Raw genomic sequence first — 8,667 nt, 5'->3', positions numbered from 1 at the left:
CCCTACGTCTTATATAATATATAACTTCAGATTCACTCGTCTCCTGTGGGACACAAGTTGAAGCTGCTGTTTTTCCTCGGGAAACAATTCCTTCCCAAATATTGCTCCTCTGCTACAGGTGCTGCAGATTTCAGAGTTCAGTGCCCCTGCCAAAGGAGCTCAGGGTTTTAACATCTCCGAGCAGATGTCTGAGAAGGAATGAGCACGGAAAGGAGTGGCTTGGCTGCAATAAACCCGCATATTTACCTCACTGTGTGTGAATACTTTTTTTTTTTTTAAGTGGTTGTACCTGTAAATCTAGTCATGGAAGATGTAGTTCTTTTAGATGATGATGATGGTAAACAATTATCTGTGAGGAGTGACCTGACACATGGGAAAAACCCAGGGGTCCAGGAGCTGGGACACCCTCTGTGTCATCTCTCAACTCAGCAGCATTACTCAATGGAGAAACAGCCCTGTATTTCTGGGAAGGAGACAACCTGAAGATGCTTACATCTCTCACACGGATACAGGTAAAGATGCATGTGAACCACAAGACTCAGATCCAGGAGCTTACTGTGCTGAATTTCAGGATGTTTAGACCGTGGTGTTCGTTCTCTCTATTGTGGCTAATCAGCTTCACATTCAAATGAGTTCAAAGTTCATCAGAGCTTGGGTCTGCTCTCCCTTTATTTGTTCCTCTGACTTTAGAATCAAGCTAAGCAAAATAACTGGTCACAAAGATGTGGAACAGACTGATTATAGACAGATCTTCACAGCTTTTAATAAGGAAGCTTCCCCAAATGATGCCTGCGATCCTCTGTTTGAGCTAGAAGAGCTCAGAAAAATCCAGGATACTTAGAACAAAAGATGCAGGTGGCAGGCACATTTCTGGGCTCTGAGGATACCAGAAAGTCCTATTCTCTGTTTGATACTCAGGAACCATTATTCATTTACAGCTGACTAGGCTGCCTTTTGACAGTAAAATGTTACCCTGAAGTTACGCTGAGCAGAACAGGCAGCAGAGTACATAGAAAGCGCAGTGGTTTGGCAGGTCTTGCAGTGGTTATTTCCTTGGGAGTTGAAACGGAGGTCTGGTACTGTGTTCGTTGGCAACTAATTTTTCTTAGGTAAACTACCCTTTGGTAACTGTGGCTAATAAAAAGCATCAAAGTCTAAGAAGCTATAATAAAGTGTGATTACCTACAAGAATAAAATAAAAAATCTCACTGTTGTTTGAGCACCTGTACTCTTATAAAACAGTCTTGTCCTCTGATAGTTTAGGCATCTCTCCCAAAACACATTCTTCAGTTTGTTCTACAGGACTGTGAAATGTTAGCTTTAAATCCAACAAAGAAAAAATTAACCCTGGGAGTTGCTGAGCATCCAAAATTCCCATTAGCTGCAACCTTCCCTGCTGTGTATTTCAGAGGAAAATAAAAGACTTATTTACTAACCTTAATTATCAGGAAACAGTTTGCCTAAGATAGGCTGTAGGTGGCACTTCTTTACAAAGATTGACATAGATTCCTATGGGTCCTTGCAACTAACAAAAAGTTTGGTTTTCATTAATTCCATTTCTGTGTCACTCTACAGAGGTAAAGCAAAAAAACCAACAACATTAGACAGGAACTTGTCTACTATAATGTATTTTGTGTTCTCATCCAGACCACTGTAAAAAAGAGCTAAGAGGCTGAGAAACACTACAGCCTCCTGCCCACATCAACAAGACTCCAAGGTTTGAAACAGTAATGGAGAATCAGTCTCTAAAAAATAATAATAATGCAATTCCTATTTTTATATACAGTGGAAGCAAACTTAATTCCATTTTCTCTCTGAAGGCCACAAACCCAAACCAAACATTCTCTACAGGACTGTTAAAATGGGGAGGCATCTTTGTTGAGGCTCTTAATCTTAATATCTCATCTCCACATCCTCATATCTGGAGTCCAAAGAGAAACCTAGAAGCATTATACTCAGCAGATTGTTGGTGTAGTAAATGAGTCACTTCATTAATTGAATACATATAAATGGTCTCTGAAAGGTCAGCCAAGTTGCCAGATTTGAAAAAGGCTGAACCTACCTTTGTATTAAAGCTTTCGAAGATAAGCATGAGTAAATCTCCTGATGTGAAGAGTGAACTTCGCATCAGGAGACAATGATAACGCCCAGCTAGCAATGTGCTTCAGCAGGTGCTCTCATCATCCTGAAGAGTCTGGTCGAGCAACTGTAGGACTCCAGTACTAGACAAAATGACAAATAATTCAATATATTGAAGGAACTTCTCTACTCTTTCCTGTGAGTCAGGCCAATTCATTGAAGCAAGAGAGATGTTATTGGGAGTGAGAAAAGCAATTAGTCAAAGCAGCACAACACAGTGACTGTGATCCATGCCTATAACGATTGCTCCCCTCTGATGACATTTAACTTATCATGAATATGTCTGTTCCTACCTGAATAGACAAAACAGACAATGGACAGCACAAACAGCTACAGAATGGTGTGGTAACTTGTTCAAAATCACAGACCGGGTTACTGATGGAAACCAAACAGAATTATGTCATGGATTTGCATACCCAACTATAAAACAGCAACGGCTGACAGAGACACCACTGTCTTACGGGACACAGGGTAGGTACGTTACGTAGAAGCTGCAACTGCTCTGTTGTCATTAGAAAATGGGGCTGTAGCACAGAAAATTTGAGAGTTATAGCCCTTGCTGCCACTTAGCCCAGTCTCTTAAAAACTTGTAAGTCTTCCTCCTGAAGATGGCAAATGTTTAAACAAATAGTAAAACAAACAAACTACAAACAAGGAGAAAGATGCATTAGCATGCAAACTACCCCCCACAGAGGAACTTCTCTAATCTTTTCTCTGACATTCCGTGAAATTTCTTTACAAAGCCATCAGATTTCTTTTTGGGATGCTCTTCAGAAATGCTAATTTATACACAGGACCCTTTGTACAACTAATGAAGGACAAAACCAGACAAAAATTTGCAGTTTTTCTACTTGCAGAAGGCTATATATTATGTTAGTAAAGTCTCTCCCCTCCTTTGCTGGTTCCCTAACCACGAAGTATGAAGTCAGTGAGAAAAGAGATCATATTTGCCAGTGGACAAAATAGAAACTCAAAGGCTCTCAGCAAAGTTTTCATAAAATGGTCATAATAATAGAGAATGACAGTTACAGTAGGAGACTGGAAGATTATTTAGCACGTTTTGTTTGATGCCACAAGTCCTTTCTCTCTTTGTGCAATCTTGCTTAAGTGAGCAAAAGTTGTGTCTGATTAGAAGAATTAGTCACAGAAGGATGACAAAAATATTGGCAACTAAAAAGTGGAATCCATACAAGAGGAATTACTGAAAGGAAAAAAGATCCAAGCTCCAGTAGGTATGGCATAGATAGAAGTAAAAGTTGGGAGGAAAATGGGTGCCGTCCTAAAAGGTTCTCAGAAAGAAAGCAAGGTCATTCTATTCTTATTCACTTAGAGGATCAGAAAAATGAACCTTATTTCTAGATTAATTTTCTAATTAGTATCTCTACGGAGGAGAAGCAACAGAGGACATGAAAACAGGTTTATATGCAGTTAGACCAACAGAACTGAAGCAAGTAAATCTATTCAGTTCTTCAGCAACCAATTAAATTATCTCTGTGTGAACACTAATCATGCCCAGCCCTGCGGTATCTAAGCATTGTCAATGCTATAAAAACAACAGTCCAAGGACGGTACTCTTCCTACAAGATAGGCTAAGACAGCAAATAGGGTAACTTGGGTTCATTTTTGGTTTATTAATGTTTTATTCCTTCTTATAATTCAGGAGATTAATAGGGGAGGATAAATGTGAAGGGATGGGTTTGACATTTCCATCGGAACTAATAAAGTTGATAGCAGATTAAAAAATACTTCCCAAAACCAATGCAGACTGTCACCAGATTCAGCCACCTGACCGTGGGACAGATTGTTCCCCACAAGCAACTTCTTAATTAAGTAGCATTCTCATTAAAACAGGAGTATGATTATTATCTCACTGACTGTATAACACACAACACATTTATTACCCTCATGATTGAATCCATAATATTTTGTATATGTTAGAGGCTTGCTAATCCTTCTTGGGAGCTTCCTACCTTTTTTTTCCAGAAAAATATTTTTTAGAGGTTGATGCATGCTGATTTACCACTTCTACTATAGCTAAAATTAAATAATAAAAGGAATTATCCAGAGTGGCTGCATAATCGTGATCACAACCCTCAGAAGTATTTTTGCCACTCATGTTTCAGAGATACTTTATGGAAAAAATATCTCAATTGCATAAAATACAGGAGAGAAACAAGCAGGAGAAGAGCTGCTGATGCCCCTTCCACTGACATGATTCTCCAGTTTTTCAGGTGGCCTAATGAAACCCCTAGTTGCTCGTACTCTATTTTGCTTGAAATAAATGTAATCACTCTTGAACTATGGAGAGCCTCAGCCTTTCTGGATATGTTTTGATTGCCCTATGGCAATAAGCAGCAACAAATTTGTAGCAGTAGTAGTATTTCATAGGTTAATTTGATTAAAGAAATCTAAGTGGAGGAGGGAAAAGGTCATAATCTATTAATGTAATAGCCTAATATATATGTCCCATTTGCCCTACCTGGTCCCAGAGGCTCCTCAGTGAAGCCTCTTGCTTGCAGTGTTTGGTTGGAAAATTAAAAGAGGAAAAAATCTGAATAATACTGTACAAAATGCAATATGAAGCTCCTGGAAAACCAGTAAGTACAGAAAACATTGTTGGAGAGAACTCAGGAATCTGGGCTGAAAGAGATAGTATTTGCATTCGGTACAAACACATTTTAGCTATTGGAGCAATAAATTGAACAGGAACAGTGAGACACGGAAATCCCTGGTCGAGGTAAAAGTGAATAGAATTACCTGGAAACGCTTCCCTATTAGGGGGAAGGAGAAGCTAACAAACAAAAAAAAAACCCCAACCAACACTGAAAAAGATCATACACAGATTACAGCTGAAAAAAAAAAATTGAAATAATGAACATCAAGAGCATAAAAAGTATACTAATATTATCTAAAACCAAATAATATTGCTAAATTACCAGATACACTTGTGCAGAGGTGTCTTCTGGCCAGACTTTGAGTTCTGACAGAATCTGGAACAGAACAAAGGACATGAGTTATTTTGGCATGACATGGAGCTCCCTTCTAAAGTGAGATCTTAGTTATCTGCTGACTTATAAAATCTCAAAACCAAAAAATACTTGTTCTATAGTTACAATCTTTTAAATCAACTTAGCACTAACCATTGAAGTTATTACAAAACTACTACTTTTGACATTAAGGCAGCAGCCTGCATCTATTTCCAGGAGAAACACTAGCCTAGTCAGGTATCTAAAAAAGTCTGTAAACTTTCCTGGTAGATATCAAAAGTGGTCTAGCCATGAGCTACGCACCCTGAACTAAGAGAACACAGGATACAAACTAATGATAGGTCTTACTTTAGTAATCATTGAGGGCAAGACAGGGACAGAACTTGAAAACTTCATAAAACACGATGATCACAGGAATCATCGTAACTGTATATCACATCTCAAGATTCGGGTAGCTCTAGTTGAACTCCAGGACAGCACGAATGGAAGGAACACTGCACTGACTGTTAGAGTGAAGCAATAAGACAACTGCAAGGTAACTATGCCCTTCCTTTTAAAAGACCCATCCTTCAATTTCTAAGTTCTGTGGAAATGCAAACTTAAAACGTTTATGAAACTATAATCCAGAATGGCAGGAGATGCTCATGGCTAAGCACAGCAAGAGTTAAATAGCTCAGGAGCTGTAAAAAAGTTATCACTCATTCATATTCAAAGCTTTGTTTTAGATTATTGCTTCACAACACGTGTTTTTGCTAGCATATTCTTTTTATTCCTATCATCATTTTAATGACTGTACGTGCCTGATCAAAGCTACATCTGGTTATGAGTTTTACAGCTAGTGTGGTGAACAATCAAATTCAAGTAGCTACATACATTCTGTTTAAAATATCTCACGAAGCTTTCTGATACTGTGCTGTCAGCCACAGCAAAACTTTGTGACTACTAAAACTGACACCTCAATATACATGGATTCCATAATTTTATTGGCATTGCCAAAATACATGTGAAGGTTTATCAAATGAATTTAATGTTAGACATTCACCATTTAAATCTCCCCCATAATCAGTGTGATGCAGTCTTTGGACAGATTTTAATTGTTCTTTTGTCGAAAGCTGAACATTTCTAGAAGGCATTTTAGTTCATGGACCTCACCAATTAATAGGTTTATAAATTAGAACTATGATATTTTAATCTGTGTTATATATGTTTACCAGTACAGGTAATGTGTGTATTCACAAGCGGATTTTCCCGTGCGTATCAGAACGTCAGTGCATGATGAAAAGATGACATATTGATGGGTGTGGATATTTCCGGGATTTTGGCTGAGGCATAAGCTGGTCACTTACATTTTTAGATGAGTGTTTGATGACACCAGCACATAAAAAGAAAATAAACCAAACCCGCTGGATCTTTACAGGTGCTGTGAAATTTGTTTCCTCACATTGTGATGTAAGGAGCTAAACTAGAAGGACAGACAAACTGATAATTAAATGTAATAGTCTCCTTACAGTAAGGAAACTCTTTGAAATGTCTATAGCTCTTGCTAAGACAAATCAGCCGTCCCAATTTCAACTGTTAAATGCCTCAGGTCGACAAGTCGCCGATGTTTTGGACCTCACGTTTAAAACTGTGCTGAGAGAGCTTTTAATTTGCAGGAGTGCTTAAAGCAGAGGCAAGAGGCACGAAGACATTAGCATTCCCAACCTTATCGACACCTGCCGCCTCCTTTGTTAAAGGGAACAGAGAGGCCGATTACTGCCCAAGAATGCACTACTCAGGCACAAGAAGGAAAATATTTAGGAATACACTGGCTTCAAAAGCCATATCTTTCCTGTTATCTGACAACTCAAAACACCAGAAAGCCTGACTAACTGGATGAGCAGGTATTCTCCAAACCGCTACAGAATGTAGACAATACAGAAGATGAAAGTGATGCTCAGTTATGGATGTTCTCCATGAGAAGAAATGTTCTTCTGGGAGAAAACCTCCTGGAGCTACTCTGTGCATTCCTGAAACAGCCATCCCAGTATTAGCATAACATAGCTAAAATATCAGCATTGTATCCTTCTTTCTTTCTCTTCAATGGTGTCAGGCTGTTGCTCCAAGATTTGATAAAAAATTAACATTTCTACCAAAACCAGTCATTAGAGTAACATTTTTCATTCATCCAATCCACTGCACAATCTATAGCTGAGACCTAGAATACACACTTAGTACCGTGTACCAAATTATTTGGTTCAGCAGTGTTAAATGGAAACACTAACATATCCATGTACAAGACAATTGCGCCAATACTGAAAGAAGGGGAGAAAAACTGCTGGAATGTTTTTCCTTTTCCTTCCACCCCTTCCAAAAAAACCCATAAAAGTTGTCATATTGGTTCTATGGGGATTCAACGTTTCCAATTTTCTTCTTTAAAGCCAGAGAAGGATACTACCAGCATCCAGGAGTGGGAAATCGATAAGAGCCTAAGAAAGAATGCTTTTAGCAGCAAGACTTCATCTATGCTCCAAGTAACACTGCTGAAAGAAAAAACTCCTATGGGCTTTGATAGCTTTTTGACAGCCCATTTAACTTCCAGAAAGCTCAGGGCCCGGCATGATCTGTAATGGAAACATAGAATAGGTCATAGCTAAATCCAACTTATTCAGCAGCTATACTTATTCTATTACTTATACTTGCAGTAATAATTTCTATGCTTTTTCTCCACAAGCATGCTACACTAATGCAGCATGTAAAATCCATATGTGCTAATCGACCAGAAATGAGGACCATTGAATAAAGCTTTTGATAGCCTAGGACGTACTAAAGATTGTCAACATGAGCTGGGAGGTAACTGGGCAAGGAAGTTCAGCATTGATGACAGGTTCTCTGCACATGCTTACAGCAAGAGAAGGCAGTTAGCTTTAAATTACCCTTTACTTTCACAATACTTCAGGTGTGGAACTTTGTGATTCAGGTGCACTTGCAAAGTGTAGTACACTATGTTTAAGAAGGGTGTGTAAAATTTGGAACATATTTTTCAGCATCAGTTAATAAGTATCATATTATTAGGACATTGCTTACTGGAAATTCCGCTGAGGACTGTAAGACTTACCTGTGTAGATCAGGTTGAGTACTGAAGTGACCCCAGATAAGAATGTAGCTCCCACTGCCATCCAAACAGATCACATCCAGAAGGACTCTACAACAGTGGAATACAAAGTCACAATCTACTCTCAGAGATTAGACCCAGAATAGCAAAAATCCCTTCTAACTCCTCAAATGTCAGTGATCCTCCTTTAAGCTCATGCAAAAGAAGTGTAAATGTTTTGGGAACATCATGCAAAGATCACAGATAGAATAAGAGATTCACATTCCACAACACTCTGGGTGTAGCCCAGAGGGACAATTAGAGTTTGAGTTTCCATTTGTGCTCACAGATAAAATTTGATCTGAATAACTTTAGAGAGTAAGCAAACACACATTTATTAAAAAAAAAAAAAAAGGATCCTGAAGACTACACAAATTAGGTTTAGGTTTGGTTGTACACTACACAAAT

Source organism: Vanellus vanellus, assembly GCF_965231255.1.
Source record: "Vanellus vanellus genome assembly, chromosome: 16".
Classification (NCBI taxonomy): Eukaryota; Metazoa; Chordata; class Aves; order Charadriiformes; family Charadriidae; genus Vanellus; species Vanellus vanellus.
Note: the sequence above shows the minus strand (reverse complement) of the source record.